This window comes from Balaenoptera ricei, chromosome 12 (assembly GCF_028023285.1).
Source record: "Balaenoptera ricei isolate mBalRic1 chromosome 12, mBalRic1.hap2, whole genome shotgun sequence".
Taxonomy (NCBI): Eukaryota; Metazoa; Chordata; class Mammalia; order Artiodactyla; family Balaenopteridae; genus Balaenoptera; species Balaenoptera ricei.
The window spans coordinates 69871561-69898372 of record NC_082650.1 but is presented as its reverse complement, the minus strand read 5'-3'; the positions used below and the strand labels follow the sequence as shown (position 1 = coordinate 69898372).

General features: G+C 40.8%; 1 protein-coding gene across 17 annotated transcripts in view; it reads left to right on the top strand.

The window, feature by feature from the left end:
• SPACA1 (sperm acrosome associated 1) overlaps window positions 1-26812 on the top strand; it is a 204110-nt gene that overhangs the window by 5500 nt on the left and 171798 nt on the right. For 14 of the 17 annotated variants that reach the window (XM_059941666.1, XM_059941667.1, XM_059941665.1 and 11 more), the window contains exon 1: window positions 18410-18554. The exons of 1 other annotated variant lie outside the window; for it this stretch is intronic. The gene's annotated coding sequence lies outside the window, so the exon portion shown is untranslated. Of the gene's footprint in view, window positions 1-18409; window positions 18555-21601; window positions 21671-26812 lie in introns of those variants that run through there. 2 more of the 17 variants (XM_059941669.1, XM_059941664.1) reach the window with 1 other exon arrangement.

Here is a 26812-nt window from a genome sequence, read left to right as displayed (position 1 = left end):
TATACTTTAAAAATCTGCACTGCACACATAAATGGCAGCCACACAGGCTGAACTAGACCAGGACACCACATATGGGCTGCTAGGGGGTCCAGATGTGTGGGAAGACGGGTAGCGTAGCAGCAGCGGCCATGACCCTTTGCCTCACAGTCTCTGGGCATGCCATTAAAAAAGAATAGAACTTTCCTCTTTTTTTTTTCCAATTGAGAAAGTTACATGCATATGGTAAAAAAAAAAAAGGTACCAGAGAAAAATACAGTGAAACATCATACTCTACCCACAGCGCTCATTTCTTCTCCCCAGAGGCAACAATTGTTACCAATTTCTTAAGTGTTCTTGCAGAAGTATTTTATGCATAAAAGTATATACTCAGCATTTATGTCTATGCTGTTTGAAACGCACTCATGTTATCAAATTACACCCACCTTCCATTTCTCCCCTTAATACATCTTGAAAGAGCTACCATATATAATTGTGTACAAGGCACTTTGCTAAGCGGAGAGTGGGGGGGTGGAGATTCAATAAACTGTGTTCTCTGGCAGGAGCCTGGGGCTGCCAGGAAGAGGAACCCTTTCCTTAATTCGTACACAGGTACCATCGTGAACTCTAGAATTTGTCTAGATCAGCACACATACATCTACTTTACTCTTTTTCGTCACTGCAGAGGATTTTGCTGTACCAGATGAACAGTACTTTAACTAGTTTCCAATTGGTGGACATTTGGGTCCTTTCTAATTCTTTGCTTTTAGGAAAAATACTGTAATGAATTTCCGTGTCTAAACATTTTTGTGCACCTGTGTGAGCACATCTGAGGGGTAAATTGGGTATGCCATTTTTGAGATTCTGAAGCATTTGGTTTCAAAGAAACAAAATACATTGATTTGAAAAGACCTGAACTCCAGAGGTATTTCTTCTTTAATTTTTGTAAACAATATTTCAAATTCTCATCCATCGTCAGCCTTGATAATTGACTTCCAGCTGCCAGGGGAGAAGTGTCTGATTTCTTCTCTTGGGTCCTTATCATCCACAGCAGGTGCCTTTTCTCTCTTGAACCTGCCCTCACCACCTCCAGAATTGTCCTTACCACCCCCAAAATTATTTCTGTCAGGAGGATCCTAGACTCCAGCAATGCTCTCTCTTGTTCTTGGTGAGGTTCTTACTCCCTGAAGTTCAGAAGAATCCGAAATTTTCACCAGATTTTCATGGAAGGGTGTGGTTCATGTAATGTGGTTCATTACAAGGTTATCTTGTAATAACCTATAAGGGAAAAGAATCTGAAAAAAAAATATGTATAACTCAATCACTTTGCTGTACACCTGAAACTAATACAACATTGTAAATCAACTATATTTCATTTAAAAAAAAAAGACAAGGCCAGAGAGGCAAAATAACTTGTTCAAGAATTCAAAGCTACTAAGCGGCAGAGCTAGTATACAAGCCACACTCTTTCTCATGTGAGCTGGTTTTCCTTTCTAGATATGTGTAATACAACTTTTTTTTTAAAGGGAAGTAAGCAATGTTTTAATGATGTTCTGAGCCGTGAGTTGTATAGGTTCATTCTTTCTGCTTTCCAAAGCCTATTTCTTTCCAGCCTATTTGCATATAGCATTTGGATTTTAAGAGTAGTTTTGTTGAGCAACAATACAAAAGATGCATTGTTAGGGGGACAGGTTTACTAACAGGGTTTGGGGATATGAAGAATTAATAAAGAAGTCCTCGTGAAGGAACCTTTGATCTGCAATTCTATAAAAATGTATTGTCAGAATGGAGAAGTGCTTTGCTGATCTTCTCTGTAGCCTTGAATATTTTACTGTCTGTTTTACTTCAGCCCTAAAGAAACTTTCCTATTTTCTTTTATCCTCTGTATTCATCTTTCCACCTATGAAACATATCGGGTCCTTAATTCCTTTCTCCATTGCTAAGCTGGAATCTAGACAGCTTATTTTTCTTATCTCTTTCTAACTCCATGGTGGTAGATTTTCTTGTTTCTTATCTCTTTTTTGAGAAATATGACTTGTAGGATACGTTTTGGGGTTGCAGGAAGATAAGGCAGCCTTGGGGGAAATGCAGACGTGAAGCTTTGTTTTTTGGAAAGTGACCTGTGTGGGCAACTGCACTCCTGACAGTGGTCTTGCCTCTGAACTTGACCATTGGTTATGGTTTTTATAAGGCTGTTTGAGCGAATCACTTGTGTATATGCTATTTAACGTGAAGTTGTTCTCATTAACTCTTTCTGAACAATATCTTCCTTGTTTTTACATGATCTAGCCATGTTGTTTGGGCTAAAAGATGAACATTTATCATTTTTGTCCTCCCTATTCTTACCAAACTCAAGTTCATGTGCCCGACGCACAGCGAGGCCGAACAATACTGAAACGTCGGTGTTTGGAACAGAGAAAGGTTTATTGCAGGGCCATGCAAGGAGAACCGTGGCTCACGCCCCCCCAAAACCCCAGACGCCCTGAAGGGTTTCTTCAGCAAAGCATTTTTAAAGGCCACGTCAGGGAGGGGGGGGGTGGTCACAGGATATGTGATTAGCTCATGCACAATTCTCTGATTGGTTGATGGTGAGGTAACAGGGCAGTTAACCTTATCCTGAGGTGCCCGAAGGTCTGGGGGCTCATGATCATCAAGTAGTTAATTTCTTCCACTTGGTGGTGGTTTTTAGCATTTGAAAAATTCAGGAAATATGCATGAGATACTATTATCTGGGTACTTCAGAGAGGAGCTACAGCAGAGGGTATGGGGGAGGGGTCTGTCCTGAAAAGGCCCCATAGAGTCCTGTTCATTTACACTAATGTGAAAGTTTACCTTTCAGTGTGTATCCATCCAAAAAACATTTATGAGGTGCCAACTGGGTACACAGCACGGGGTGAGGTGGGTGGCACCAGAGATGGTCCCAGTTTATTTTGGGTAGGTTTGCCAGATAAAACACAGGATGCTCAGGTAAATTTGAATTTCAGATATACAACAAATCATTTTTAAAGTAGAAGTATTCTCATAGAAAATTTGGGACACGCTTATACTAAAAAATGACTTCGTATTTATCTGAAATTTAAACTTCACTGACATTCTGTACTTTAATTCGCTAAATCTGGCAACCTTAATGGATCACATGACAGTGGGATAAATGCTATGACTGGGATCTCTAAAGCATTCCAGCCATTACCTCTGTGGCGTTTGCAGAGAAGAAACTGGCCTGGAATGGAGGGACAGCCCGGCGAAAGGATATGTCTCCAGGCTGATGAGTCAGAGAGCTGGGATTGTCACAGTCTGGTCTTGAGGGATGGGAAGAATCAAGCAGAGTTTTGTGAAGACACTGTGTCATCTCATATACAGATTAATTAAAACTCTTTCTGCTCCAGCTCCCACCCCCAAAGACAACCCTCAAGAAAACCACTGGTGTTGACATTTTGGGTGCCTCCTGGGTCAGGTATTTAAATGGCAGTTTAGTTTCCGTGGCCTTTGTGTCTGGCTATCAAAAAAATGGTGAACGAATATTTATGTGTTTAATAACTATAGTACTAAAAAGACTGTAGTTTTTGATGATCCAGGAAGGATGGGGGGAAAGGCAAGGGACAAAGGGTACAAAATAATCAAACAGATTCCTGCTTTTGATAGTCTGTTGTGTGCATGTGTGTGTGCGTGTGTAGGGGGGTCGTGGGTAGGGTGCGGGTAGAGCAGGTGCGGGTGGAAGTAGGGCTTGGGTCTGGGAGAACCAAGAACCAAATACTAAAGAGCCATGCTATTTTAAGCAATGTTAAAAGAACCAAAGTCCATCACAACCAAAGACCTGGAATTTGTTTGCACAGGGTTTGACCTTGGTACTTCAGTGTTAAGTGCCTTGAGTAGGTCTCATCCAGTAAAGTTGCCTGGAGAAGATGAATTTGAGTTCGGCCTTAAAGGTCTGGAATTTGAGTGGGTGTAGAGGAGGGAAAAAGGCACTGTCCACAGGGAGAGTCACACTCAACTGCATATTTTAGTCACTGTGAATGTGTGTGTGTGTGTGTAGGATCACTGGGGCTGGCCGGTATGAAGCTGAGAGGGTGAGGAAATCCAAGATGACTCCCAGATTTGGAAGTGGAAAGGTTACTCGTTAACTGATTAGATTTCAGACTCAAGGAGGAAGCAAAAAGAATTCATCTCACCAAACAGAAAAACTGATAAATGGAGATTTCTGGGGCAGGTTGGTAAAAGTAGGGCAAAGCAGTGGTTTGAGTTGAGATAATGTCTTAGATAACTCAAGAGCTGTCCCACTTTTGACTGAATTTCTCAAGAATTAAGAAAATTGCTTCACAGAAGTTATGTTCTTGCCATCATATTCTGCCAGAGGCTTCCAGCAGCTGGTATATTAGGAAAAATATTTACATAGAAGAAGATAAAGAGTCATTTTATTTTCCTCCTAATCCATGTTATACCTTAATTGCCTTATGGAAAAATCCTTTTTGCTTGGCCCTCTTTCTTGCACGGAAATACAGATCATGAATGCTGGAAAATTGAACCGCAGTCTTCTACCGCAGCAGGAAAATGCATTATTGTTGGGTTGGTTGTTTTATTAGAGATTTCTGCAGAGGCTGAATATCTTTATCTAAAATTCACAGAAAAGCCTCAGGCCAAGATCCTAAAAAATGAGAATGACTTACCTGGAATCTCTTTAGTTTACTCTTTTTTGCCCCTTTTCTGTCTCCCTTTTCTTATCTTGCTGGTTATTTTAGTGTGGCTCTGTATAGTCATAATAATTTCTACCCATCCACTATTTTAACCACACTTAATTCAATAGAGAGAACTTGTTTGATTTTTTTTTTCTTTGTGGAAATCAGGAAGGGTAGAAGATTTTCACCCAAACACACTTTTTCCTGAATTAAGAAGGAACAATGGTCCTGAGTTCCCAGGAGAAGGTAATTTGCAGTAATCCAGACTCTAAGGAGTGTTTCAATGGAGGTATTTTCTCTGCATGTTGATTCCCCTTCTTGTAAGTTATCTCTTTATTGCAGAACCACAGACCTTGAAAGGGTCTCCGGAGGATGTGTTGGAATGGCTTGTTGCCTCAGGCAGGCACAGACCACAAGAAGGGTGTGAAGTTAGATTCTTGGCCTGAATAAACCATTCCAGGAAGGAAGCCTTTATTGTTCATAAATTTAAGCAGTTCTGTTAGAGATGGCCTGCTAACTTTTGCTGTCAACATTTATAGCCAGTTACTAAATCACCCTTAAAAGCTCATCACAGATCCATTTCTAGAGATGTATGCTATCCAACAGGGTGGTTGTTTTAATCACATTCTACTTTTTTATGTACCCTTAAAGTACATAAAACTACATATCATGTTTCCAAAGATTTGCATCTTTGTGAGAGTTAAAATTGCACCTACGCATTTTTCTATCACTTTCTTTGTTACTGTTTAATACAAAGCTCATATTTACACAGGCAAATCACATGTAATCACTGGTAATTTAAGCTTATAGGCACGTCACTTGACAAACACAAGTAATTGAGGAGAAATGATTTGGGGGAACTTGTAGTACCCAGAAGATTTCTTTAAATCTTCTTTTTTAAAATAAGGAAACAGTTTCCTGTGTCCAGTCTGATTATAGAAAAAAAAAATGCTGAAGTTGGCCTTCAACCTCCCTAGCCTCTTCTTCTCTTTCGAGGTTCTTGAGACTCTCTTTTCAAATATCCAGTGCCCCGGGGAGCTCTGTATTCCAGTTTCCAAATGAATGCCTGGCAAGGGTCCTGCCAGTAATCATTTACATCATAGTGTAAATAAGGTGAAATTCAAAGAGCTGCTTTAAGGGGCTGTTGCTATTTCGAGACCTTCTGTTTGTGGAATATGTTTAGGCAATTTCTGGTGTCTCTGAGCAAGTGAGGGAAGTGCTCTGGGGGCTCCTGAAATCCCAACCCACAACTGGCCTTGCTTTCCCCTTTCTTTTCCTCTACTTTAAGCCACGAAGGGAAAACTATTTGTTGAGTCCTATCTACTAGCTCTAAGAATCTCAAAGCTATTTCTTGTTCTGTAGTAACAGTCCAGGTGTATGTATACTGTTTACTAGATGGCAGGCACACTGAGTTAACTCCACCGACTCACAATGATCCCACCGAGGATAATTATTATCACCCTATGTATGGGTGAGGAGATTGAGGCATGAAAAGGTTAAGTAACTTGCCCAAGGCCAAGTAGGTGGAGCTACTAAGTGGGTGGAGCCAGGTTCAATCCAGGCAGTCAGTAGGGCTCCAGAACACTTTGCAAGCTGCCCTTCCAGTAGCTATCTACTCTGATACCTTTAGGTTTTGCCCACAAGTGTTACTTTTATTATGTTGCATGATTCCCAACATTTTTAAAGTGTTTTTCACCCAAAATAAATATCATCCTATGGTGAGTATCTAGTCTAGGATAGCCAAAGAATTAGTTCCCAGCCCTTGTATGTCAACTCCCATTACTAGAGCCCAATGTCACTGGTTGAAATTTTCTTACAGAAGCCCAAGTTCTATTGACCAGAAACAGATGACATATCTAATTTTTAACTTTTCAGGAAAGGTATTTCATACTCCACTATGAGCTTGTGATCCATGATGACCCTTTCTGCCCAATCTATTTTTTTTTAAGATTGGAAAGCTATTTGTTAAATTTTTTATTGTAGTATAGTTGATTTCAATGTTGTGTTAGTTTCTTCTGTACAGCAAAGTGAATCAGTTATACATATACATATATCCACTCTTTTTCAGATTTTTTTCTCATATAGGCCACTACAGAGTATTGAGTAGAGTTCCCTGTGCTATACAGTAGGTCTTTATTAGTTCTCTATTTTATATATAGTAATGTGTATATGTCAGTCCCAATCTCCCAATTTATCCCTCCCTCCCTTCCCCCCTGGTAACCATAACTTTGTTTTCTATATCTGTAACTCTATTTCTGTTTTGTAGATAAGTTCATTTGTATGCTTGTTTTAGATTCCACATGTAAGTGATATCATATGATATTTGTCTTCATCTGTCTGACTTACTTCACTCAGTATGACAATCTCTAGGTCCATCCATGTTGCTGCAAATGGCATTATTTCATTCCTTTTTATGGCTGAGTAATATTCCATTGTATATATGTACCACATCTTCTTTAACCATTCCTCTGTCGATAGACATTTAGGCTGCTTCCATGTCCTGGCTTTTGTAAATAGTGCTGCGGTGAACATTGGGGTGCATGTATCTTTTCGAATTATGGTTTTGCCCAATCTATTCTTGATAACTCTGGCTTTGCTTTATATCCCCAAACCTTATATGGCAGACTTGGCATTTGTGGAGATTACAGTAGTGGGATTTTGTGTGTGTGTGTGTGTGTGAGTGACCCAAACAGGAAGTCACTTGTCATTTTACTGAAGCAAATATTTGAGTTTCAAAGACTGCAAGGCTAGTGTCCAGAACCTGTCATGTAGGAAGTGCCTGTCCTGTCCTAGAACCATATCCCCGTGGGGATTTGTTTTATCTAAAGGGGTATTTGCAAATTTGGGAATTTGAGAAGGTCTCAACAATCATCCCTCACTAATATCACAAGACACTTTACTGAAATCACAGTTTTCAAGTATATTCTGTTTTTAATGGACTATTTCTCTAATGTTTACCATTGCTTTTTTGTTATTATTTTAGTCTGAATAAACTTTACTGAATATAATATATTAATATGATCAGGCTGCTATAACAAAATACCATAGACTGGTGGCTTAAACAACAGACATTTATTTCTCACAATTCTGAAGGCTGGGAAGTTCAAGATCAAAGTGTTGACCCATTCAATTCCTGCTGAGAGCCCTCTTCTTACCTTGCAGACAGCCACCTTCTCACTGTGTCCTTACATGGCAGAGAGAGAAAGAGAGACCAAGCTCTCTGTTATGTTTTCTTATAAGAGCACTAATCCCATCATGGGGGCCCCACCCACATGATCTCATCTAAATCTAATCACTGCCGAAAGACTCCATCTCTAAGTTCCATCACATTTGGGGTTAGGACTTCAACATATGAATTTGGGGGGAGAGGACACAATTCAGTCCATAGTGTATAACATAAAATACTATTGTAAGTATATGAATTGTAAGTATACAACTCAAAATATTTTCGCAAAGTGGCCAGACCTGTGTAGCCAGGGTCTAGATCAAGAAACAGAATACTACCAGTACTTGTCCTGCCTTAAGGGTAGCACTATCCTGACTTCGAATACCATTGATTAGTTTTGCCTGTTTTTGAGCTTTTAAGTATTCCATGAAGAATATTCATATCAGCAGTTTTCACAATAGCCTAAAACTAGAAGTAACTGGGTGAACGTGTGTACCTGTTTCTCTTGGCTATAGACCTGGCTGTGGGATCACTGAGATGTCGGGTATATGTATGGTCAGCTTTACTGCCAAACAATTCCCCAAATTGGTTGAACCGATTTACATCCCCATCAGTTTGAGAGTTCGTATTGTTCCTTATCTTCACCAAGCTTTTGTATTGTCAGTCTTTTTCATTTTAGCCATTCTGGTGGTGTATAATGGTATCATATATGGTTTTAATTTGTGGTTTCCTGATGGCTAATGAAGTTGAGCAGCTTTTCTTTTTTTTTTTTTTATTACAGTTGCTTTTAATTAGGATTCCATGACTTTTAAGCAGCCCAACTCCACTTTGTGTCATCTGAAGGACAAAAGCATATAACTTTAACCCCAGCTTTCATTTTGATGATACTCTGTGGTGCTTGGTTTTGGGTCTGGCTTTTGACCATTTAGGTGCTAAACCATATCTTGATCAGTAATTGCTAAGAATATCATGTAGACCAGAATTGAATTACTTGAGAAAATTAGCTCTAATTCTGCTCCCTTTATCCACATACCATGTAGATCAATTCTGTGGCTGAAGGGCTATATGGGCCCTCCTATCCTGGTTCTTCATGGAGGCATGTAAGGCTATTTGAACCTGGTGCTTCTCTGGGTGCCCTTCAAATAGATAGTTTGATGATTTTTCCTCGTGCCTCCATAGGAATTATTGTTGGGGAGATGAGTTTATAATTGTCATGTTTCTTCCTACCTTTTCTGGAACTGTCAGAGCAGTAAGACTGTTTATTGGTAGAAGCCTGGATCATTAACTGCTTTTAGTGTTGCCATTGCCTGGGTCCTTCCTCTAAAATAGTTCTTTCTCCTTTTTGTTATGTCTGTTTGAAAATCTCAAGTTTCTCAGATGACTAGCGTCCTCTTGGTGCAGTCAGTTAGTTGCAGTGTACCAACAGAGTTGATTATGAAATTCAAGGCAAAGATGCTGACTCTTGTCAGGCGTGGTCTCAGGTGTCTGCATGGTAATCCCATGGAGTAATGTATAACTTTCTTCCCAAAAGGAGCCACTCTAATAACACATTTTCCAGGGGAATTTGAGTTCATTTGAAAATGACACATTGGAACCACTTTGGACTTTGTAAACTACATGTTCAAACCAGTAAAGTTGTCTTTCCTTAAAAAATGTGTTGTTTGCAATCCTTTATATTTGGAATATCTCTTTGTAAAAATATTGGTCTTAATATATTTCCATAACTTGCAAGTTTAGACTTCTCTTTGAGTTTTTGTGTTTAGATTTGCTATCACAGAATCCATGTTTTTAACTTCCAGGAGAGAAAAACAAATTGAATGACCCACTTGCTTCCTACCAGGTAGTTTTTTGGATGTCTGAGATTTGAAAATGTACTTCACTTCGATTAGAAGTGTGTTCTTGTATTTTCTATTAACCAAGTACCAGATAATTATTATACACATCTTCTAGGGGTGAGTGAGTTTTCTAGGGTTGGCTGATTCATTTTGGGATCCCTGCTGACATGGTCATTAAGAAATTGCAGCCAGTGAGGAACTGCTCTGTTTGGCATGGAATCAAGACCACTTTATTTCTCTTGGACCAAGAAACTAAGACCACACATGTGGCACGTACACCGCCCCCCCCCCCGCCAAAAAGAAAACAACAACAACAACGAAGAGAAGAGAATGCTTGCCAAGCAGTCTAGGCTTGAATCAACTGCTTCTCAGTAAACTCCATGCCCTAGAAGGCATCTCCACCATACTCTGATTCTCTTGACCCATCTTGGTTCCATGATGGACAGCAGGTTTGCTATTAGAGCTCTGTTTTAGCTCTTGTTACTAACTTGCACGTGGTTAATTTTGATTGTCCCGCTGATTGGGGTATGTGTGCTCAGCTGTGGTAGTCACATGCTTGTCAGAGGAATGGAAAAACACGGCATTGAGTGGTGGTTTTCACTGTGGATTACGAGATCAGAGACTCTTTAGGTAAATAATTGTCAAGCAACAGACAACTTTTGTGAGATGAATAAATATGGCAACTTAGATTTTTATGAGCTACTGTAAATCTTTTCTGCATTGTGCTTTGAAAAAATGTTTTCAGATTTTCCTCCTTCCCATAGCCCATTAAATACTTGGGAATAATTGACTTTAGATGATTAAACGTAGCTTCTCCAGCTTATTTGTTTAGAGAGTTGTCATCTCAAATCACATTTTTTGATTTCAAAGAAATAAAACAAAATTTACATTTGGATGTAATTTGTCATTAGCCAAAACAATAGTCTGCTTGGGTTACGTTTTTTTTTTTTTTCTCTCTCTCTATAGACCACCTATATTTCCACTTGGAAATTCACACACTGTTTCCTCTCAGAGGAGTTTATCAGTAGGCAGAAAGCAAGAAGACAAATTAGCTTGCTTTGAGAGTATCTCTCAGTTACTGCGGGGGGGTGGGGAGAACTGGTTAAACCATGGCCTCCTGATAGTGGATCTGAAACTCTAGTATTCATGAGAAGTACCTGATACAGGAAATGTAATTTGTGAGTCCCACCTACAGAGATTCTGATTTCTTAGGTCTGGGGTGAGCCTTGGCAATCTACACTTTTTAGCAAGCACCGCAATAACTCTAATGTGCATGGTCTAAGACCACATAAAGTGGAATACTGATCTAGAGCCTCTTATAGAACATGATGTCAGGGTCCTGAAGCAGGCGAGAAGACTGGCCATTGTGAACGACATTAATATTGTGATTAAGAGAAAAAATGTCTCTTTAGATCTAACTTTCTAAACTGTATGTCTTAGGCTGGATTCCCTAGGAGGAGAGCCTGAGACCAGCGTTTGGGTGTATGTGATTCATTGAGTGGTCTCAGGAAAAAGAGAATAAGGGAAGTAGCTAGGGCAAGGCAGAGCACTAAGCAAGGATGTGGTCTCAGCTGGAGGCCAGCTTTTTTTTTTTTAGAAATTCACGTTCGTTCGTTCGTTTATTTATTTATTTATTTATTTATTTATTTGTTTATTTATGACTGTGTTGGGTCTTCGTTTCTGTGCGAGGGCTTTCTCTAGTTGCGGCAAGTGGGGACCACTCTTCATCGCGGTGCGCGGGCCTCCCACCATCGCGGCCTCTCTTGTTGCGGAGCACAGGCTCCAGACGCGCAGGCTCAGTAATTGTGGCTCACGGGCCCAGCCGCTCCGCGGCATGTGGGATCCTCCCAGACCAGGGCTCGAACCCGTGTCCCCTGCATTGGCAGGCAGACTCTCAACCACTGCGCCACCAGGGAAGCCCATGGAGGCCAGCTTTAACTTGATCCCACAGGGAGCTCTGGGCATGAATTGCGCCACATGGCTGATCCCACCTTGGGGAAAGAAGGCTAACTTTTTGTACCCCTTGTCAGCCAGTCACTGGTTGTGAGCTACCCTGGAATGGGTGATATAATCTCTTGGATAAAGTGATTCCTATTCTGCAGAGGGCAGTTCTCCAGGGAGGGAGCCCCTGGAGCCATTAGTAACCAACACTCATGGCAACTAGGGAACGGATGCACCAGCCAGGTAAAAGGGATCCAGGAGGGGTACCAACAGCATCCATTACAGTATGACAACCTGGAGTCACATGAGAGGCCTTTCACACTATGGTTCCCATTCTTGGTCACCTTGGCCACTCTTGCTGTCATACCTTATATGCTTGCTACTCTTACGATGTTTTTTATAATTACAAGGGAAAACGTGGACAGCAGATATACTTGGCTTTTTGTTTTTCTAATATTTTCCCTCTGGTGCTTTAGTAAAAATTGTCATCCTGCAGCAAAGTGGAGAAAATATGGCAACCTCCTTTGTCAATTTTTTCTCCTATTCTCAATAAAAGAAACGATGACTTCAGATATTGAATTGTGAATCCTCAGGCTGTCGTGAAATCTTAATGTGTTTTACTCGAAACTTCATTTGCAGATGATTCTGTCTCATGCTTCTTGTAACAATATTGCTTGTGGAGGATATTCCTTTGTTTACGACTTTCAATGAGAAATATGCTGTTCTGGAGACGATTGAACTGGTTGTCGTTGGTTACTTGGCTTTATTAAATAAAACAGCCTCTTCTAGGGCTTCCCTGGTGGCGCAGTGGTTGAGAATCTGCCTGCCAATGCAGGGGACACGGGTTCGAGCCCTGGTCTGGGAAGATCCCACATGCCGCGGAGCGACTAGACCCGTGAGCCACAACTACTGAGCCTGCGCGTCTGGAGCCTGTGCTCCGCAACAGGAGAGGCCGCGATAGTGAGAGGCCCGCGCACCGCGATGAAGAGTGGCCCCCGCTCGCCACAACTAGAGAAAGCCCTCGCACAGAAACGAAGACCCAACACAGCCAAAAATAAATAAATAAATTAAAAAAAAAAAAAAAAAGATAAAGGACTTAAAAAGTAATTATTAAAAAAAAAAAAAAAAAAAAAACAGCCTCTTCTAAACTATGTTCTGTGGAACGTTAGTGTCTTTTTTACTGTATTCTCTAGAAAATAAGTCTTATGGTGAAATAATTTTGGAGACGAGGCACTCTATATACTATATTTCCTTCTAGGAGATTTGCAAAGCACTTTGGCCTGTTGAAGGCTCATATCCTGCAGGAAAGAAAACTATATTTGTTTGGCTGATTATTTCCCAAACCTATTTGCTCATGGAGCCGCTTATCATGGCTACCTCCTTTCTTTTTATTTTTTCGGAATACACATTAACCGCTTACAGAACTAATGTTCTGTAGAACACAGTTTGGAGAATACCGAAATAAAACTTTATTCTTCATCATGTATTATCAGGGCTTTGTAAGCAGCAAAGAACTGGTTCTACTCTGCCATCTTGTAAAACCAGCCTTGATATCTTATCTACATGCAAGGTGAGTGCAAAGCAGCTGTGGGGATCAGGATAGTCTCTGGGAAAAAGGATAGGTTATTTGTTTGCTGTGCTGAAGGGTCCATAAAAACAGTAATGTACTTAATGAGGCCTCACCATGGATATATTAGTCTCCATAAAACATTCTATTTAGCCTAACATACAGGCACGTAATGGCCAGTGAGTTTCACAAACAGCTACTCCCCAGCCTCTAATGTTTATGAAGCGTCTGCTCTTTTTGGAGTGACTTTGTCAGGGAGGGTCATGCAAGATTAAAAAGATAAGAGTATTAAAAATTCAGCCAAGACACACCAGGGCTGCGCTGATGATAACAACTAAGGTGTAGTGTTTCTCAATTCATATGGATTCCCCATCCTGTTCTCAGTAAAGGATAACCCAGCCACTTCCCAACAATCTTTCATTAAAATTTATTTGGATTGTCATGGGTATATGGCATTTCCTTTTTGCATAAGACAAACCCTCTGTGAGCTGAATTTTTCTAAGAAATTTTGAATTGTAAGAGACAGAATAAATATTTTGAATGAATATTTATTTAAAGGAAATATTGTAAGTCCTCACTTATATAGTTTACAGAGAACTCCCCCCGCCACTATCACTTTTGTACTTAACAAAAACCCTGTGAGAATGGCGGTATTACAGGCACCACAAGTGGCCAAGGACTCTTGGAAAGCTGGCCAGAGCAGCCTTACAGCGTTCAGAAACTTTATTTGCATTCACCGTAACCATTATCCTAAGTGACAGGCTCTCCTGGGTTTGATTTCTTGCTCTGTAAGAAAATTCTAGAAGGAAATCACAACACGATTTTCTCTCATTTGCTCTTACTTCCTTCATGCTTAGTTATGTTCAACCAGCTTATCATCTAGACTCAACCACAAGCTTACTGTTTCCTAATCCATTGCTTAGCAATAGTCACCTCTTGGATCTTGAGAGGTGGTAAGATTCTAGGGTATGTGTGTGAGTGTGCAAACATTTAGGAACCGGTGGGGGATGAAGTACTCAGAAACCATATTTAGGTGGAGTTCTGTATTCCCTGCTGAGGAATGTGGATTTTCTCTAATAGGAAGCCAGAGGAACCTAGGATTTTGGGTGCCTTGGGCAGGGTAGCAGAGGGTTTGATAACACAGACCCCAGGAAGGAGGCTGTTAACGCGAATACAGTGGACAGATGATGAACATCTGGGAAATGGATTTGGCTGAGACAATGGAGGGGATTCCTGAGGTGGAACTGACCAGTCTGGGAGGTAAGGGAGATACAGAAACTAAGGATATAAATGAGATTTCTAGTATTGGTGACCTCTAATGCTATTATCAGAGAAAAGAACATGGGGGAGAGAACTGGGTTGGTACAGTGGGAGTGTGGGAGAGTCAAAAAGATAGAAGTCACTTTAGGACATGGTAAATTTGAAGTGAAACATATAGAAATGTTTAGAAAGCAGCTAACACAACACTGTAAATCCACTATACTTCAATTTTAAAAAATTTAAAAAAAAGAGAGCAGTTTGAAATATCACTCCAAATTACAGAGAAAGAAAACAAAACCTGATATTTAAATCTAGAGTTTGACAGTGTTAAAGACCTAGGACACGGACAAAAGCATCCAGGAAGAGGGTGGCTCCAGAATGAATCAGCCCACACAACTCACATAAGTTAGAAATGTCATGTGTTTTTACAATTTGTAAGTCAACTTCATTTCATACTGAGCACCCCTCCTTTTAGTATGGGGGGAAACTTAATTGCATTTATTTGAGTTTCCCTTCCTCTTATGCTGTGCTGAGGCATCAGGGTACAGAGCAGTGATCTGGTCCTTTGTCATCTATCAGGGAGGTTACTGCTGAGGCTGCCATCCTTCCTACTAGATCCCTTTATCTCTGCCATGGCTATGCCATGTGATGCTGCTTGTGGTTTTGTCTGACTAGCTTAAACTCCACCCAGCCCTTCCACTTGGACTTTTGCTGTCAAGATTGTGGGAGCATGAGGGAAGCATGTCTGCTCTGGGACCCTTTGCTATCTTTCTTCCTTCCTTTCCTTCCTCTAGCCCAGGGACATCTCTTTCTAGGGCAGAGAAGGAAGAAGGATGAAGCCCCCTTCTTCTCGCTTCTCACACACTCTCCCACCTTCTCCCCAAACCACCAACTTCTCTTAAAGGCTTAAACATGTTTTTGTGTGTTGGGGGGAAGTCAGAAGGACTTGCGCTATTTCTGCTTTTGACCCCAATGCATGCCTTCTGGAACTTGTGGGATATCAAGACTGCTACCAGCCTAAACTGGAGGACGGAAACATACAAATACAGATACAGAGAGAAAAAAGATTAATATCTGAAAATACTATCTAGCCACAGCATTCAAGTGAGAAAAGAAAACAAGCAGGCTGTGGGTTACAGAGTGTAGAGCCAAGAGAGAACAGAAAGATGACATCCCGGGAAGAAGCCAGAAAGCTCCCAGAGGGTACAACAAAAGCACCGCTCTCGGGATGCCAGGACACAAGGCATGGCCCCAGCTGTGATATAATGGGACAGGTCAGAGGAGGGCAGGCGGGTTTAGAGCCCAGGGCTTTAAAGTATGCCTACAGCCCCACCTGTGGTTGCGAGGAAGCATCAGTCAGCTTGGGTTCAGATGGAGCCACGTCCGCTGTGTGCATAATTATGTCATGTCACTTAAGTGTTTTCCTGCGCTTCTCTGTTTCTCCAGTGGTCTCCCTCCCTGGACTACAAGTTCCTCAGGGACAGAGCAATGCACATTCTTATATCCTCAGCCCTGAGCACAATGTCTGACACATAGTAGATTCCTTATTGAGATTTAATGAATGACTAAGAGCCAAGGTTTTCCAAGAGGGTCAGCATTTTATCTGCCCAGCCGTGGGGCTGAAATAATCCAAGATCTCAGAGGAATTTCCCTCTATTGCTGTGCTGAACTAAAACAAGAGACCTGGCTCCTATGCTGATGAGTCTAGTAATCTGTTTTCCTTGTTTCCAGTGATAATGGTCCCAAGATACCCATTGGGAGCTGTTTGTTTAGGTCCAGTGGAGTAAAAGATAGAGTTTGCACATTTACTGTTTTTACCCTCTCATTTGTATCCTAATGTAGACATTGGGGTCATTATATATTTGAGAGAAAATTTAGATCATGGGTTCAATTCAGAAATAAAGAAATGCATCACAGGTCTACATATTCCCTGCATGAGGCATGAGAGAAATTGCTGTAAACAGAAGGGCTATAAACACCCAGGTCTTATTTTATAAGATCTTCCAGTCTAGTAGAGTAGAATAAGGCAAGTCAAGAAATAGCTATAAATTTGGAAAAATAAACGTGCAAGTGTTGAAAAAATAAAGTATTGGAGGACAGAGGGTTTCTACTGAACTCAAATCACAGATTACACAGAATTTCCCATTTCTTAGGTATCCCATTGAAAAGTTATTTTACGGAACCTTGCAAAGTAGAAAGACACATCATTTTTATAGTATTCTTACCCTCTGCAAAAAATCTTGGAAGCACAAAATAAAATGTACAGGTGTGGTCTAGGTTATACCAATGGTTATATACGAACAAAGAAGAAAGGCATAAGGAAAGGAAGGAAGATTATTGAAGAGGAGCCAGGACTCACTGTTTCCATTTATGGTGAAGTGTATGATTTTTGCCAAGGGATTACACACAGCAGACTGACTCATTTTTTAGCTTCTAAATCAAAGTTGGAGAGGTACATGGCTTGGAGCCATTTCAGCTGTGTTTGAAGTTGCTCAGAGACCCTTAGGTGAAGGGTGGTATGTACATCTAAATAAATATTCTTGTTATTTCATTACTGTTGTGAAGAGTTATGTTGTCAGGAATACCAGCTGTTGGAATCAGGCTGGGTCCACAAAGAGGATGCATAGTCACCTAAAGATTGTATTTCACAGCTGTAACCACCCCAAAGAACTTCTGGCAGAGGATCTTCAGCTGTAAATTTATAACCTTCACAGGCATCCAAGCTTTGTTGAAAAAAATCCCTCAAAAATATGTTCTTCTAAATGTCTGGCTTCTGATAGAATCTTATTTATGTATTTTTAGTATGCATGGGTGTGGGGAAGGGGCTGAAAATGAAGGAGAGAATATCAAAAGCACTTTGAAGGACCTGTAGATTTTTCTTTGTTTTTCTTTCCCCCTAACAAGCCAATTTTCGGGTTGCTTATGAAACTAGCCTTTTGGATTGAAAGAGCTAGTGAAGTCATATTTATTGAGTGCCGTCATATTTATTGAGTGCCGGCATATTTATTGGACCAGGGCTGGTGCTTTGGGGACTACAAAATAGATGTCTAAGGTTGACCCTTGCGATTTTGGAATGTCTAGCTAGAGGAAAAAGACCAAGCTGTGAAAAACAATAGGAGACCTTCCTTAGAAGAGGAACTATCATTGAATGGTGGGATGTGATTTGGAGTATCTGGGCTAGAGAGGGCAGGATAGGGGCTCAGATGAGGTCTCTGAGAGACTCCCCGCTGTTCTAGAAATGGAAATGACCCTCATGGGGAAAATCCCCCTTGTTCGTTTTAACAACAGAACAACCGGAGGAAGGAAAGAGGCACGGAAATGCTGCCCTGGGGCCCAGGAGGTGATGGGAGCCTCCTCCTTGGTACCCAGGCACCCAAAGCACACTGTGGCTTTGGCTGCAGAAACTGAGGATGTGCCCAGGTGCCCAGGATGGAGGATCTGGCCATGGGGAAAAACAGACACCAAAGCTGAGAGCTCATTTCACTGGGATCCCTTGCTCTTCCTGGTGTGAAACCCAGACCATGGAGCTGGCAGGCAAGGCCTTGTCCGCTGGTCACAGCCCCTTTCTCAGGCTTAGTGGAGCTGTCTGAGGGGTGGCCGCTCATGAGTGGTGACCTGGGAGCTTTTGGGGGCGGGTTGGGCAGCATTATGTTCTCTGATTGGCATCTGGGAAGACCGCCCATGGCAAGGGCACTCCAAAGTGATCAGGTTAACCTCTCTGCCCAAGCCGGATGCCCAAGCCGACACATCTGGACCCTATCCAGGAAGATTTGTTTTGCCAGGTCGCCAGCCTGTGAGGGTAACAGGGCCACGTGAGCACATTATGCCTAACTTGCCCGTCTCGCTCCGTCTGCTCACACGGCTTACGGGGTGACTGCCAAATGCCCCACAGGGATCTTGGGAGTCCCCGGGAGGTGCCTGTCATGTGCGCATGAGCAAGGTCAGTCAGCAGTCACTCAGTTTCTACATCGCAGACTCCTGCCCTGATCCAACCAGGGCAGTCACGTCCACTTCTAGCACTTGTCTTCCTCTGGACACCGCCCCATGTGCTGGAGCTCTCAAGGTGCCCAGCTGCGGAGGGGTCTGCCCAGGGATCTCCGCACTTTCGGGGCACAGGCTGTTAGAGGGATTCCAAGGTAGGACTGTCCTTGGGCTGAGTGCCCCTGCGGAGTTCTCAGTGCATTAGCTCTTGTGGTTTTTGCTTGTATTAATACTTCCCTACGACACGGGCCTCAGACAGAGACCAACAGGGATTTGGAGTGAGAACAGTTCTGAGGGGCATCTTGTGTGCTGTGCATCTGGTGTACTCTCCTTGCCTTCTGAGGACCAAGGCTCCGCCATTGGGTCCAGTTGGCTGTGTCTGGGTCCCTCCCTCTTGGTTCAGGTGTCCTACCCAGGAGGCTCCTCAGCCCCTCAACCAACTATTTCACTAGACAGCCCCTCTGAGGAGGTCATAGCTGGGAACTCACTTTTTTTTTCCTGAGAGAGAGAGGACTAAGGCTACATTTATTTTTGAAAATTATTAAAAAATTAATATTTCAAGTAAAGTAATATGTGTATGAAGCCTTAAAATGAAAAATTACAGTCACCTGCTCTATCCCATTCAATTCCTGATCCTAACCCCAGAGGTGACCGTTGTCAAATTCAGCTGTTTCTTCTGGTATTTATCATCATGTTTCTAAGTAATATGTTTATATCACCCAGTTTTTTTTTTTTTTTTTATTGAATTATAGTTGATTTACAATGTTGTGTCAATCTCTGCTGTACAGGAAAGTGACTCAGTTATACACGTATAGACGTTCTTTTTTTATATTATTTTCCATTATAGTTTATCACCATATTTATCACCATCAGGATATTGACTATAGTTCCCTGTGCTATACATTAGGGTCTTGTTGTTTATCCATTCTAAATGTAATAGTTTGCATCTGCCAACCCCCCAAAAAAGCCAGCTCTTTCTGGCTTACTTCGCTTAGTATGATCATCTCTAGTTGCATCCATGTTGCTGCAAATGGCGTTCTTTCATTCTTTTTTATGGCTGAATAATATTCCATTGTATATATGTACCACGTCTTCTTTATCTGTTCCTCTGTCGATGGACATTAGGTGGTTTCCATGTTTTGGCTATTTATATCACACAGTTTTGATTTCATAGTTTTGGACATCATCCCTTAATTTCTCGTCATAGTAAATGAGAGCTTACGGTTGTGTACACATCCCCAGTTCCTATTCCACCCGCCCGCCATGGCAGTATCACCAATTTTGCTTAAGTCAATCATCAGGGCTTAGAGTATTATGACTTGCAGTATGGTGGGCGGGGATGATACAGGATTCAAATCAGGTTGTGTATAGATTTGGCGCCATGTCTTGTTTTCATCCGTGACATGCCCTCTGCCTCCTATAACCTGGGCCCCATGTCACACACGTCTGTAGTTCTGGGTATCAGGTGATCTCACTTCTTTTCGGTATTCCCCTCTGTGGAAGCTAAGCTGTGCTTTCCTCCTCTCTGCTGAACTAAAACCACACGTCCATCCTTTGACTGTTTTTCAAACATGCGTTGAAATTTCTCATCTGTTGACATCTCTTCGACTGGTCATTTTTTCTTTTGGGTTAAAATCTTTTAAATGCCTTTACTGTTGTTTGCTGGAACTTAGGATACAGTCATAGGTAGAATCAATCTGCCGTGTTTAGTCTGCTCTACTGCATTTTGGAGACCTCCTCTGACTCATGTTCTGCTAGAGTCCTAGTTTCTGCTCACTTCGAACCTAACTGTGTGACATTGAGTAAAACTCTCGAGCCCTCTGGGCTTCAGTTTCTCACCTGTATAGGCAGCTATAAAAACCTGTAAACAGCAAAACGAGTGCCTGTTTTGTCAAGTCCGTGTTGCTGTGTGACTGAAATGAGATTGGGTACGTGAGAATGCCCTGGAAAAAACAAAAGTGGGATGAAAATTAAAACCATTGGGAGTAAGACTAAGAAACAGAGAGAACCTCTTTTTACAAATGGCAAAGGGCCCGTTTTTCTCAGATATCCTGGCCTTCCCGGTGTTGATGAGCACCAGCATACGCATAGGGGGTTCATCTAATAACATTCTACTTGTTTTGATCCAAATTCCTCCTCTCACTTCGGCAAAGCTCACCTTAGCATGGCTTTTGGTTTCATCCCCGCCATCAGCCTTGAATACCTCGAGGAAGGTATAAGATGTCTCTACTGTTCCTTGGTCCCAGTTTGAGCCTTATCTTAAAATTTTTTCTATTTAATTGCAAATTTATGTCCCAGCACTGTAAATCCATGTCCTCCTACATTGTCTGTTGGGTTATATTATTTGTATAGATCAAGGAAAACAGTAGAGAGAAATAAAAATGAAATGTTAAACACAGCCGTAATTTTATAACATAAATTGTAACTTGCTAGAATCTATGGCATTAGAAGGCTGGACCTTCACAATGGATTACTGTGAGGTTGAAAGCATAATAGGAGGAAGTACTTTGTCAACCATCAAGGTCTATAACAAATGTAAGAAATTGCTGTCATCATTGTCCATTTCTCTCGGCCTTAGTTTGCTTGTCTGTGAGATGAGTTCTTTAGAGTCCTGGTTCTACTATGGTGATTTAAGCCCCCTACAGCTTAACCCTCCCGCTGATTGCAGCGAAAACCTCAGGATAAAATTTTAAAAATAGCTACCTGAAGACTCTGAAAAGCCTTATATGTAGTTGAACTAGGCAGTCAGCTACAGGGTGTGATTGAGAAGGGACACCAAATACTCTGTGGCCCTACTGACCTGATCTATAGGTTTTCTGTCCAGTTCCTGAAAACCTGTCTTAGAGGTTAACTTTTAGGTATAAGGAAGCAAAAATGCCAATATTCCTTGGAAAGGTAACACCTCTGGATGCTGCTATTAATATTTCATTATAAGTTAGTTCGGCAGAGGGGACTTGAATCCTGTGAACAAACCCAGATATGAGCTCTGCTTTGTCTGTCCCATAGAGCAAAAGCACCACAAGAGGACGCTGTTTATGCTTCTAGGTGCGAAATGCAACAAGATTTAAAAGTCCTAGAAGTAATGTTGTCAATTACAAGTTGGTGATGCAGTTCCATCAAGTAGGCCTTTTCCTGCTGAAAATTAAAAAACCATCTTCTGTGGTTTTTCCAAAATAAAAATTTTATTCTCTTGATATTCTAGCCTTGGAAAGTAGGGGGTTTCTCCATGAAGAGAGTGAATTTAAGGAATCCCAGAGCTTCCAAACTTTAGGTGAGAATTAAAGTATTATTTATAACAATGCCTAGTAATATAACTTTATGTTTTTGTAAATCCAAATGGTTTCTTGCCCTCTCAATATTGAAAAATAACAATATTAATCAATGTTTCTCATCTTTATCTCTTATGTCAGAAGATGTTGAGGCGGCTTTTATTATTTGTTGTACTCATTGAATAGAATTTTGTTTCCCTATTTGTGTTTTAAAAAGCAAATAAAAGCTGATCCAACATCCAAAAATCAAAGTCATCCACCACATCAACAAACCGAAGAAGAAAAATCATATGATCATATTCACCGATAGGAAAAAGCGTTTGACAAAATCTGATACCCACCGTGATAAAAGAATCTCTCGGCGAATTGAGTAGAGGGGAACTTCCTCAACTTGATAAAGCACGGCTACAAGAAATCTCCAGCATGACACGGTGTGGTTCATGGGTTGGCCGCGCTAGCTATTCCACCGGGAGAATAGCGTGTCGGTGCTGTGGTGGCAGGGATGGGGGTAGGGAAAGCACTGAGCATTGTTTTGGGGAGACGCTGAAAGTGGAGAGCAAAGCATTGAGACAGTGATGGTGAGCATTGGGTCAAAGTCATACCAGAGCCACAATTTGCCAGAAGCCACCTGGCAAGGTTGTGGTATTGATGTTGCCCTCTGGTCCATAGACATAGCCATGCCTAGACCTGAAGAAATAATGCCAATAAACACGTGAAGTGGAAGGGTTAGTCATTCTTCTAGGTCTATTTAGCTGTCCCTTTCCAGGATTGATTTGGCCAAAGGATTCTGCCTGTGTTGTCAGTATTCATAAGCACCAACTTGAAAATAATAGAGATTACATACTCAATATTTGACACTGATACCACAGATATTGGCCTAACGGTGTTCAATTGTGATACGTCTGGTACAGTTAAGCCTTACCCCTTCCTGGTTTGTGTTACAGTAGCTGTTGAATGTTTTCCCTAGATTTTGCTGAACATATCTCTTGTCCACCCTTCTAAAATCTTATCCTCATTGGTCCAGAGGGATGTTTTCAACTCAGAAGCTCCATTTTTACATGAGACTAAAACTTCAAACCTTATTCTCCTTCTTTGGTGTGATTCATATACTGGCTTCAAAATACTGCTGTGTGATGACTTACACCAAAGAATGCTTCATAAAAATCAATAATAATATGTTTTACAGCAAGTAGACTCTTTTAACATATCATGTTTGTAGGATAGCATCAAGGTAAACAGGGAGTGTTGACATTACCAGAATTTTAGGAGATCTGCCAAAATATAAGCATAGAAACCATAGGTGGGGTAAAGTTTTCCTTGTCTGGAAATCAATTATGTTACAAGAGGAACGAGTAGATGGCTTTTTCCTGTCACCTCCAAATTTAAGAAGACAGAATCCCAACTCTACATACTCCTTGGGAATTCTCAGCATGACTGAATTTCAGGGCTTTGGTTTCATTTGTGCTCCATAAGTCACTACCAAGATTTTAACATCCTGAGTATGAGAATCAGCTGTAATAAGTTGGAGCTGTGTTGTCTGGCTGCCCATGTCCCCAAGATGGCAAGCAAACTGACTTTCTTCTTTGCTATTATTTTACTTAAGGCAACCTTTAAAAATATGTGTTAGTTTTACTTTAGCCATTGAAAAGACAAGAACATAAACCAGAAACTGCACTTTCTACCAAAAGGCATACTTAACTAAAAGGAATATGGAAACCACTGATTTAAATCTGATACTCTCTCACAAACACACCAGATGTTTTATATACCAAATTATCTCTGGGTGCTGAAATCTAGATCTTCTGACATCCAAATATTGCTATTGCAAGTGTTGAAATACTCCCAAGTTTAACATGTGTAAGGAAACCAAACCTTTCTCCAGATAAAACTATGCAATCTCAAACCCTCCGAAGAGCTATGCTTTATTTAAAGGATTGTAAATGTGCGGTAAGGCATAAAAAACGCCATATGACATAAGATGTTTAGGTTATAGTTAACATGTTTATTTTCAGAGGTTCAGCAACATTAATCCATGACAGGTGTGCAGCCTATGATTTAAAACAATTTTATTTCAAGTCATTCATATCACTGCTTAAGAGATGACTTCATTCTTCCCAGTTACCATATGTTTTAACCATGCAAATGAGAAGGAAAAGAACATCTGGTCAACCACTGTTGTCTTGCCTGTCATATAGGACATGTGGCATTGCATGTGCTTCTCATCGAGTTCCTTCGGGACGTCAGCATGGCCAATGGTTTCGTATTTTACACAGCTGGTGCATTTAGGACATACCGTCAATCTTAGCTCAGTAGCATCCTTACACCTTTGCGTTTTTATTGGGCTTTTGGTGATGAATTCCATTTTTAGATGCTGCAAACCTCTCTCCTGGAGCTTCAAGTGAGAGTAGCATATTTGTGTAACGAGATCTCTATATAATTTGACAGTTTATGGATAGAAATGTGGCCTAGGAAGAGATAATTCTCTGGAAATTATGAATTAGGATTGCAATATCTTAGTGTTAATACTAACTTTATTTTAGCATCCTTGGGAAAAATTCACTGAGCTCTGTATATCTTTATTTAATCCCTTGTAAAATGTAAAATAGTCACCAAATCATCCTGCCATTGTGCTAATCATTGGATGAGGCTATAATACCCATGCATGTCATTATGTACAAAGCAAATCCCCTCTTCTTTTAGGGTGCATGTTTGAATGATTATCTTAAAAAGCATGATTTGAGAATTACAGCACAAATTTGGCAACATATTTAATCACTGTGCTACCTCCCATTTGGCCAATTTGGTTATATTCTTGCTTGCCCAGGGCTTTGACAGCAAATCTAGGCATCTGAAATTAGAGTTTCTTGGGATCAGTGACTCATTCTTTGCCACTGCTAAATCCATCCTGTGAAGGAGTGTTTATTCAGGCTTAGTCCTAATCTAAGAAAAGCACACAGGTCATCAGGATACAATTAATATCTCTAAACTTACATGTTTTTTACGTTTATGAACTGAAGACAGTTTTATTGCTTATTTTTTCCAAGTCCATGTCTTTCTTGAATAATGCCCGAGTAGAATCATTTCTACAATGTAAGGAATAACTAAACTGGGAGCTTTATTTTCAGGTACAGATACAAATATGGATATATATATGTATATATATGTCTCAAAAAATTAATTTAAAAGTAAGCAACAATCCAGATATTCAGAACATTTTAAAATCATGGCCAATATAAGTATAGCATGCATTTTCTTTGTTATCTCTCTCTTATTAATATTCACACAATTGAACAAAAAAGCAGTTTTCTTTTCTTTTTTTCTTTCTTCTGCGTAATCAATTCTTTAAGAAGCTGTGAGAGCTGGACTGTATTTTCTTTAGCTTCTGAATGCCAGCCAGCACACTGGGGGCAGTTAAATAATAAATAATAACAAATACTGGGTTTATTGACTCCTGAATCCTTGAATCAATCAATTAATCATGATATTATGGCAAGATCAAAGGGATAAAATTCCAAAACTGACTTCAAGATGCAAATGGATAAATCTCCCAGTGGGAATAATTGCAAACCATTTTGATCAAATATAAAATGATGATCAATTATGCTCTTTAGGGCTCAGTAACTTAGGTTTATTTAAATGCTGTAAAGTACATCCCTCCAGGATCTAATGATCTCCTAAACATCACTCGTTAGGGCAAAGCATTGTCGTCTAATCACCCTAAAGACTGAAGCCACAGATTCACAGTGGTGAGCACCATCTATATTTTAAAGGATAATTTCCCTGAAAAATGTCCCCTTGCAATATACAATTTGGATTTTTCAGTAAGTCTTACAACTTGGTCGGTTTCTGTTGTTTGCATCAAAATTAACTTTTCTTTTTCTAGCCTCTAATCATTGGCTAAGTACTAAAGTAAGAGATTTTATGTGAGCATTTTGATCAGTCTACAAGAAACAATGTAGTTGGTACTAAGAAAAAGAGTGAGTCACCAGACAGAGAAAGTTCTGCCCCAGGTCAGAACTCGCAATATACAGTAATAACACTCAGCCACAATGATGTGCCCAAAGGTCTCTCCTATGGCCACCAGACTCCAGAATCATAACTGCTGGTGGTTTATGCTGGCTGTTATGGATTTGCTTTCTGGGTTCACTCGCTCACCCCTTGAGGAGTGTATCAGATGTGTAGTCCTTACCCAGGGGAGATTTCTCTGAGTCCAGAGAACCCCCCTGTGTATTGCCAGGGGATGTGGTCTTTCCAATAGCCTGCTCAGAACACAAGCAGCAACCCTAGAAAGAGAGTTTCTTTTGGATAACTGAGATGCTGCCTTTAGGAAATCTATTGTCCCTATGATTCTGGGGTTGCCTTGTTGGATAAGGACCTCTGGGAAGTCTTATTTTCAAGGCCTCAGGAAGTTAGAATTCAGGTTAAGATCTGGATGTTGTGTTCTGGGGATTTTCCCTTTTAAGGGATGGATTGAATTAATTCATTTATCAACAGACATTGCTGAACGTCTACTGTGTGCTGGATAGTATAGATTCAAATAGGAATAGGATTTGATCAGTGTACTTTGGGATTTATTGAACCATCTCTCAGAGTCGAGTGGTACTTTCACATCCATTATCTCCTTTAATCAACTGAGCCATTCTCTGAAGGATGTATCATAGTTTAAGATAAGGTCAGTGAGGCTCAGTGAGTTGACATAGTTTGCCTAAGGTTGATTAGTTAGCGTCAAAATAAGGACTTCACAGAGTTCTGCTTCTTGGTCTGGTGTTCTTTCTTCTACGTTATAGCACAGATTTCCCCTCTGAGTCTTGGTTTCTCCTTCCATAAATTAAGGCAGAGAGACTTTTTTGTCAAATTATCTTCTTTCTAAACATTCTGTGTTGTATGCATAACCAGTATTTGGATGTAAGGAATTAGGACTTTAATCTCAGTGCCTTGTCACCTCAGTCAAACACCTTGGGGCTTCAGTAAACCAGCTGGCACAATGCCTTCCCAATCCTGGGCTTCCTCAAGTCCGGTGGTGTGTTTATCCCTGAGAGCTTCTTGGTGTTTGTCTCCCATGACCTGCCAGAAGAGTTCTTAGGAAGGGGTCTGGTTCCGAAGACCTTTCCTCCCCTCCTTTATAGTCTGTCCCTTCCCCAGGT